The sequence below is a fragment of the Arachis stenosperma genome, chromosome 5, assembly GCF_014773155.1.
Source record: "Arachis stenosperma cultivar V10309 chromosome 5, arast.V10309.gnm1.PFL2, whole genome shotgun sequence".
In the NCBI taxonomy this organism is placed as follows: Eukaryota; Viridiplantae; Streptophyta; class Magnoliopsida; order Fabales; family Fabaceae; genus Arachis; species Arachis stenosperma.
The window spans coordinates 109,272,793-109,280,747 of NC_080381.1; positions in this window are offsets into that span (position 1 = coordinate 109,272,793).

Genomic DNA, 7,955 nt, shown 5'->3' on the forward strand with positions numbered 1-7,955 from the left:
TATTTAGCAACTTGCTCTTCAGTGACATACTCATCCTCTTCAGAGGAAGAATACTCATCAGGGCTCATGAATGGCAGAAGTAAATCCAATGGAATCTCTATGGTCTCATTTTGAGCCTCATATTCCCATGGTTCCTCATTGGGGAACTCATTGGAGGCCAGTGGACGTCCATTGAAGTCTTCCTCAGTGGCGTTCACTGCCTCTTCCTCCTCTCCAAATTCGGCCATGTTGATGGCCTTGCACTCTCCTTTTGGATTTTCTTCTGTATTGCTTGGAAGAGTACTAGGAGGGAGTTCAGTAACTTTCTTGCTCAGCTGTCCCACTTGTGCCTCCAAGTTTCTAATCGAGGACCTTGTTTCAGTCATGAAACTTTGAGTGGTTTTGATTAGATCAAAGACCATGGTTGCTAAGTCAGAGTGGCTCTGCTTAGAACTCTCTGTCTGTTGCTGAGAAGATGATGGAAAAGGCTTGCCATTGCTAAACTTGTTTCTTCTACCATTATTGTTGTTGAAACCTTGTTGAGGTCTCTGTTGATCCTTCCATGAAAGATTTGGATGATTTCTCCATGAAGAATTATAGGTGTTTCCATAGGGTTCTCCTAGGTAATTCACCTCTTCCATTGAAGGGTTCTCAGGATCATAAGCTTCTTCTTCAGATGAAGCATCCTTAGTACTGCTTGGTGCATTTTGCATTCCAGACAGACTTTGAGAAATCAAATTGACTTGCTGAGTCAATATTTTGTTCTGAGCCAATATGGCATTCAGAGTATCAATCTCAAGAACTCCTTTCTTCTGATTTGTCCCACTGTTCACAGGATTCCTTTCAGAAGTGTACATGAATTGGTTATTTGCAACCATTTCAATTAGTTCCTGAGCTTCTGCAGGTGTCTTCTTCAGATGAAGAGATCCTCCAACAGAGCTATCCAATGACATCTTGGATAGTTCAGAGAGACCATCATAGAAAATACCTATGATGCTCCATTCAGAAAGCATGTCAGAGGGACATTTTCTGATCAATTGTTTGTATCTTTCCCAAGCTTCATAGAGGGATTCTCCTTCCTTCTGTCTGAAGGTCTGGACTTCCACTCTAAGCTTACTCAATTTTTGAGGTGGAAAGAACTTTGCCAAGAAGGCATTGACTAGCTTTTCCCAAGAGTTCAGGCTTTCTTTAGGTTGTGAATCCAACCATATTCTAGCTCTGTCTCTTACAGCAAAAGGGAATAGCATTAGTCTGTAGACCTCAGGGTCAACCCCATTAATCTTGACAGTGTCACAGATTTGCAAGAATTCAGCTAAAAACTGATGAGGATCTTCCAATGGAAGTCCATGGAACTTGCAATTCTGTTGCATTAGAGAAACTAATTGAGGCTTAAGCTCAAAGTTGTTTGCTCTAATGGCAGGGATAGAGATGCTTCTCCCATAGAAGTCGGGAGTAGGTGCAGTAAAGTCACCAAGCACCTTCCTTGCATTGTTGGCATTGTTGTTATTTTCGGCTGCCAAGGGTTCTTCTTCTTTGAAGATTTCTGTTAGGTCCTCTACAGAGAGTTGTGCCTTAGCTTCTCTTAGCTTTCACTTCAAGGTCCTTTCAGGTTCAAGGTCAGCCTCAACAAGAATGCTTTTGTCTTTGCTCCTGCTCATATGAAAGAGAAGAGAACAAGAGAATATGGAATCCTCTATGTCACAGTATAGAGATTCCTTGAGGTGTCAGAGGAAAAGAAAAATAGAAGGAAGAGGGAGAAGAATTCGAACTTAGTGAGATAGAGTTCGAATTATGCATTGAGGAGGAGTGGTACTCCATAAATAGAAGGATGTGAGAAGAGGGGAAGAAATTTTCGAAAATAAAGTAAAAGATTTTGAAAACATTTTGAAAAATTGATTGATAATTTTCAAAAACTAAGAGTGGGAAAGAAATCAAGTGATTTTTGAAAAAGATTTTGAAATTAGAAATCAAAAAGATATGATTGAAAACTATTTTTGAAAAAGATGTGATTAAGAAGATATGATTGAAAAGTTATGGTTTTAAAAAGATATGATTTGAAAAATAATTTAAAAAAGATTTGATTTTAAAAAATTAATGACTTGCCTAACAAGAAAAGATATGATTCAAACATTAAACCTTCCTCAACAGAAAAGGCAACTTACTTGAAATGTTGGATCAAATCATTAATTGATAGCAAGTATTTTTGAAAAAGGAAAGAAATTGATTTTGAAAACACATGATTGAAAAGATATGATTTGAAAAAGATTTGATTTTGAAAAACTTTGAAAACTTGAAAAAAAATTGATTTGAAAACGAAATCTTCCCTCTTGTGCCATCCTGGCGTTAAACGCCCAGAATGGTGCACATTCTGGCGTTTAACGCCTAATGAACTACCTTTTTGGGCGTTAAACGCCCAACCAGGCACCCTGGCTGGCGTTTAAACGCCAGTCTGCCTTCTTCACTGGGCGTTTTGAACGCCCAACTTTTTTTCTGTATAATTCCTCTGCTGCATGTACTGAATCTTCAGTTCCCTGTATTATTGACTTGAAAATAGAACCAAGATCAAATAAACAATGCATGCAAGACACCAAACTTAAAATAAGACACTGGACTCAAACAAGAAACATAAAATATTTTTTTGGTTTTTATGATTTTGTAAATTTTTTTGTGCTTTTTCGAAAATTAAGTGGAAGAAGAAAATAAAGGTATCAAAATTCTTAATGAGAATTCCAGGAATCATGCAATGTTAGTCTAAAGCTTCAGTCTAAAGGAATTAGACATGAATAGCCAAGCTTCAGCAGGACATTGCATTCAAGAGCTAAATTGATGATAATCAATCAGCTTTGGTGATGATAAGAACATCACCTTGAAACACTAGAATTCATTCTTAAGAACTCTGAAAAATACCTAATCTAAGCAACAAGATGAACCGTCAGTTGTCCATACTCGAAACAATCCCCGGCAACGGCGCCAAAAACTTGGTGTGCGAAATTGTGATCACTACTTTTCACAACTCAAATAATCCCTAGTAATGGCCCCAAAAACTTGGTGCTCAATACCATGGCATAAACACAACTTTGCACAACTAACCAGCAAGTGCACTGGGTCGTCCAAGTAATAAACCTTACGCGAGTAAGGGTCGATCCCACGGAGATTGTTGGTATGAAGCAAGCTATGGTCACCTTGTAAATCTTAGTCAGGCAGACTCAAATGGGTATAGATGATGAATAAAACATAAAGATAAAGATAGGGATACTTATGCAATTCATTGGTGAGAACTTCAGATAAGCGAATTGAGATGCTTTGTCCCTTCCGTCTCTCTGCTTTCCTACTGTCTTCATCCAATCCTTCTTACTCCTTTCCATGGCAAGCTTATGCAAGGGTTTCACCGTTGTCAGTGGCTACCTCCCATCCTCTCAGTGGAAATGTTCAACGCACCTTGTCACGGCACGGCTATCCAGCTGTCGGTTCTCGATCATGTCGGAATAGAATCCAGTGATTCTTTTGCGTCTGTCACTAACGCCCCACAATCGCGAGTTTGAAGCACGTCACAGTCATTCAATCATTGAATCCTACTCAGAATACCACAGACAAGGTTAGACCTTCCGGATTCTCTTGAATGCTGCCATCAATTCTAGCCTATACCACGAAGACGCTGATCTCACGGAATGGATGGCTCGGTTGTCAGGCGAGCGCTCGGTTGTCAGGCGATCAACCATGCATCGTGTATCAGGAATCCAAGAGATAATCACCCAATCTAAGGTAGAACGGAGGTGGTTGTCAGTCACACGTTCATAGGTGAGAATGATGATGAGTGTCACGGATCATCACATTCATCAAGTTGAAGAACAAGTGATATCTTGGAACAAGAACAAGCGGAATTGAATAGAAGAACAATAGTAATTGCATTAATACTTGAGGTACAGCAGAGCTCCACACCTTAATCTATGGTGTGTAGAAACTCCACCATTGAAAATACATAAGAACAAGGTCTAGGCATGGCCGTGAGGCCAGCCTCCCAAAGAGGGTTCAATCATAAAAACATGATCAAAAGATGTAAATACAATAGTAAAAGGTCCTATTTATAGGAAACTAGTAGCTTAAGAATTACAAAGATTGAGTAAATGATATAAAAATCCACTTCCGGGCCCACTTGGTGTGTGCTTGGGCTGAGCAATGAAGCATTTTCGTGTAGAGACTCTTCTTGGAGTTAAACGCCAGCTTTTGTGCCAGTTTGGGCGTTTAACTCCCACTTTGGTGCCAGTTCCGGCGTTTAACGCTGGGAATTCTGAAGGTGACTTTGAACGCCGGTTTGGGCCATCAAATCTTGGGCAAAGTATAGACTATCATATATTGCTGGAAAGCCCAGGATGTCTACTTTCCAACGCCGTTGAGAGCCCGTCAATTGGGCTTCTGTAGCTCCAGAAAATCCACTTCGAGTGCAGGGAGGTCAGAGTCCAACAGCATCTGCAGTCCTTTTCAGTCTCTGAATCAGATTTTTGCTCAGGTCCCTCAATTTCAGCCAGAAAATACCTGAAATCATAGAAAAACACACAAACTCATAGTAAAGTCCAGAAAAGTGAATTTTAACTAAAAACTAATAAAAATATACTAAAAACTAACTAAATCATGCTAAAAACACACTAAAAACAATGCTAAAAAGCGTACAAATTATCCGCTCATCAGCGTCAATTGTAACATCCTTGACGGAGTTCTCCACAACAACCAACTCTTCTTCTTCTGCAATGACAGCTTTCTCTACTTGTTCTAGTACGAAGTTATGCTCTATGCTATTCACTGGAGCTTCCAGCGTCTCCTTTGTACTGCGTCCTTCATTGGATTCTCTACATAAAGCCATGGGGGTCTGTTGAGGGGCTGAGTGTCTGGAAGATAATTGTTTTAACTTCTCCACCATTGCTTGCTCCAGTTGATGAAGGATTGCGGTACATTGTTTCATTGATTCTTCGAGGCTAACCCGTGATTCTGACTTTGATGGATATGGGTAATGTGTTTGGGGGAGTGGTGGTTCTTGGGAGTGATTGGATTGGTGTTGGGGCGGATAAGGATCGTATGGTGGCGAATGGCGAAAAGAATCTTGTGAGTGTGGTGGTTCGAGGTCATGTTGAGAGGATGGTCTATAGGCACGGGGTGGGGCTTGTTGGTAGTTACAAGGTTGTCCACCATATCTTTCAGCTGGGTATGCATTGTAGAATGGTCGTTGTCCATGATATCTTGGAGGGTGTGGTTGCCTAAAGGGTTGATTAGATCCTCTTGACTCCATCCATCCTTGATTGGTCTGACCTTGATGCATATTCCTGCTGTGGTTTCTATTTCCTTCAACAAAGTTAGAACTAAACTCAAGCGAGAGGGGTGAGAATTCATAATGGCTATCAGAAATAAAGGGGGAAAAAGTGAAAACAAATAAACAAGTAACAGAAAAATATTTTTTTTTTTGAAAAAATATTTACAATAACAAATAATAAGGCACACGTTTGCAATTCCCCGGCAACGGCGCCATTTTGACGTTAAGGTTTTTGCCAGTAAAGAATTTCATAAAAACAGTCGCGTTGTAGATATAGTTTCTAAACCAACAAAAATCCCTTCGTGCAAACGTTTTGGTTGTCACAAGTAACAAATCCCTTTAAAATTGATAACCGAGTATTTAAACCTCGGATCGTCTTCTCAAGGAATTGCAGGGAGGTATGTTCTTATTATTGGCTATGAAAAAGGTAAAATTGGGGTTTTTGAAATTTGGGCAATGGGCACAAGCATATTTAAATGACAAGTAAAATAAATTAACAGTAAAATAAACTCTTGGCAAGGTATAAAGACTGGAAGTCCTATCCTAGTTATCCTTATCAATTATGAAGAGAATTGGATTCTTCTCCCACTTTGTTAACCTCTAACTATGAAGGTAAGTTAAGTGGATGAATTAATTCGAATCCTCAGGTCCTAGTCTTTCCTTGGGAAAGGCTAGTGTTATTGGAATATGAATTAATGAAATAAAGAAATCCAATTTTTAATCAACAGTGAGTTTGATGACTCTAGAGTCACCAATTATTTAACCAAAGCCAAAAGGGGAAAAACTAAATCTACTAGAGTAACAATATCCTCAGATTGGGAATAATAAAAAAAAACAATCATAAACTGAAATACCTCAAATAACATTAATTTAAAAGAGTAATCTGTAACATGGAAGAGTTCATAAATTAAATTGGGAAAATAATTAAAAATAAAGAACCTGTGATTGAGAGTCACTCCTAAAACTAAGAGAATTCCTAAATCCTAATCCTAAGAGAGAGAGGAGAGAACCTCTCTCAAAACTAGATCTAAATCATCGAAAGTAACAGAAAATTCGGAGAGTCCCTTTCAATGGATGCATTCCTCCACTTCATAACCTCTGGTCTACGACTTCTGGACTTGGATTTGGGCCAAAAAAGGCTTCAGAATCCGCTATGAGCGTTTTCTGCAATTTCTGGTGCGTGGCCTCTGTCACACGTCCGCGTGGGTCACGCGGTCGCGTCATTCGGAGTTCTCCTTGTCACACGGTCGCGTCGGTCACGCGTCCGCGTCGTATGCGATTTGCTCAAGTCGCGCGGTCGCGTCAGTCATGCGGCCGCGTTGTTGCCTCTTCGCTTTTGGCACGCGATCGTGTCATCCATGCGATCGCGTGGATGACAGTTCCTTCAGAAACTCCATTTTGCGCTTTCCTTCCATTTTTGTATATTTCCTTTTCCATCCTTTAAGTCATTCCTTCCTTAGAAGATCTGAAACTACTCAACACACTAATCACGACATCGAATGGAATTAAAGGTGATTAAAATAATTAATTTAAAAGCATAGGAAACATGTTTTTCCATACATCACATAATAAGGAAGGAGAAGTAAAACCATACAATTAATATGAATAAGTGGGTGAAGGATTGAATAAATCACTCAGATTAAGCACAAAATATATCATAAAATATGGGTTTATCACACAACATTGCATGCAAGTAAACAATTTTAGACTTAATATAATTTTCAGCTAGCAAAAACCCTTATAACATAATTTGATTTCCAATAGTGTATATATGCACAAGTGCTACACTAATTGTAAGTAGTCTAAAAGACAGGAAAGAAAAAAATCATTAAGGAGAAAGTTCAAGAACATTCACAATACCAAATCATTAGGAATGAAGCAATAATGGAAAGTAAGCATACCAATGTGACAGACACGGTATGATGAAAGCATGTTTTAACCATGTTGAAAACACAACACCTAAGCAATTTTGAAATTTCAAGCATTAATTTTGCAACAAAACCATAAATTTCAACCAATGACTGCACTAGAACATCTTGTGAGACTGCTACATGTAAACAAACCATAGAAAATAATTCATGAAATTGATTAATGATTCACCAACAGGGAGGTCTCCTACTGGGTTTTCAGCGATTCAAAATAGAGAAAACCAAATGATTCTCAATAAATTAGTCAATACATAACTTAATTCCACTACTAGTAAGATAATAATTACAAGAAAAAGAAAACATGCACATTGGTAAACCATACTTTGCTGAAACAACTTGATTAACAATTAAGCCCTTCATTATCAGTTTCTTGATATTGTTCCATCCCTGTGCACTTGATTGGAGTGATGTCCAGGATTTCTTATCCCTTCTCCATTACAGAATATTTAGAATCCGTTTCATCAGAACTCAGAAATTACATATATGGCACTAACAGAGTAGATTCATAATTGTTGAAAATAATAGAGCAGATTCAGACAAAAGCAATTGGACACATTTAAAATGATTTCATATTTGGCAGAATCAGAACAAAAGCAATTCAACAGATTTACAACATAGCAAATTCAGAAAAAGACAAGAAAAAGGAGCCAAAATCAACAGTCATAACAAGAACATAAAGGAACAAGAAATTGTTATGTTTTAGAATTCAGATATATAGTTCATAAACAAACTTCATCCTATACCAC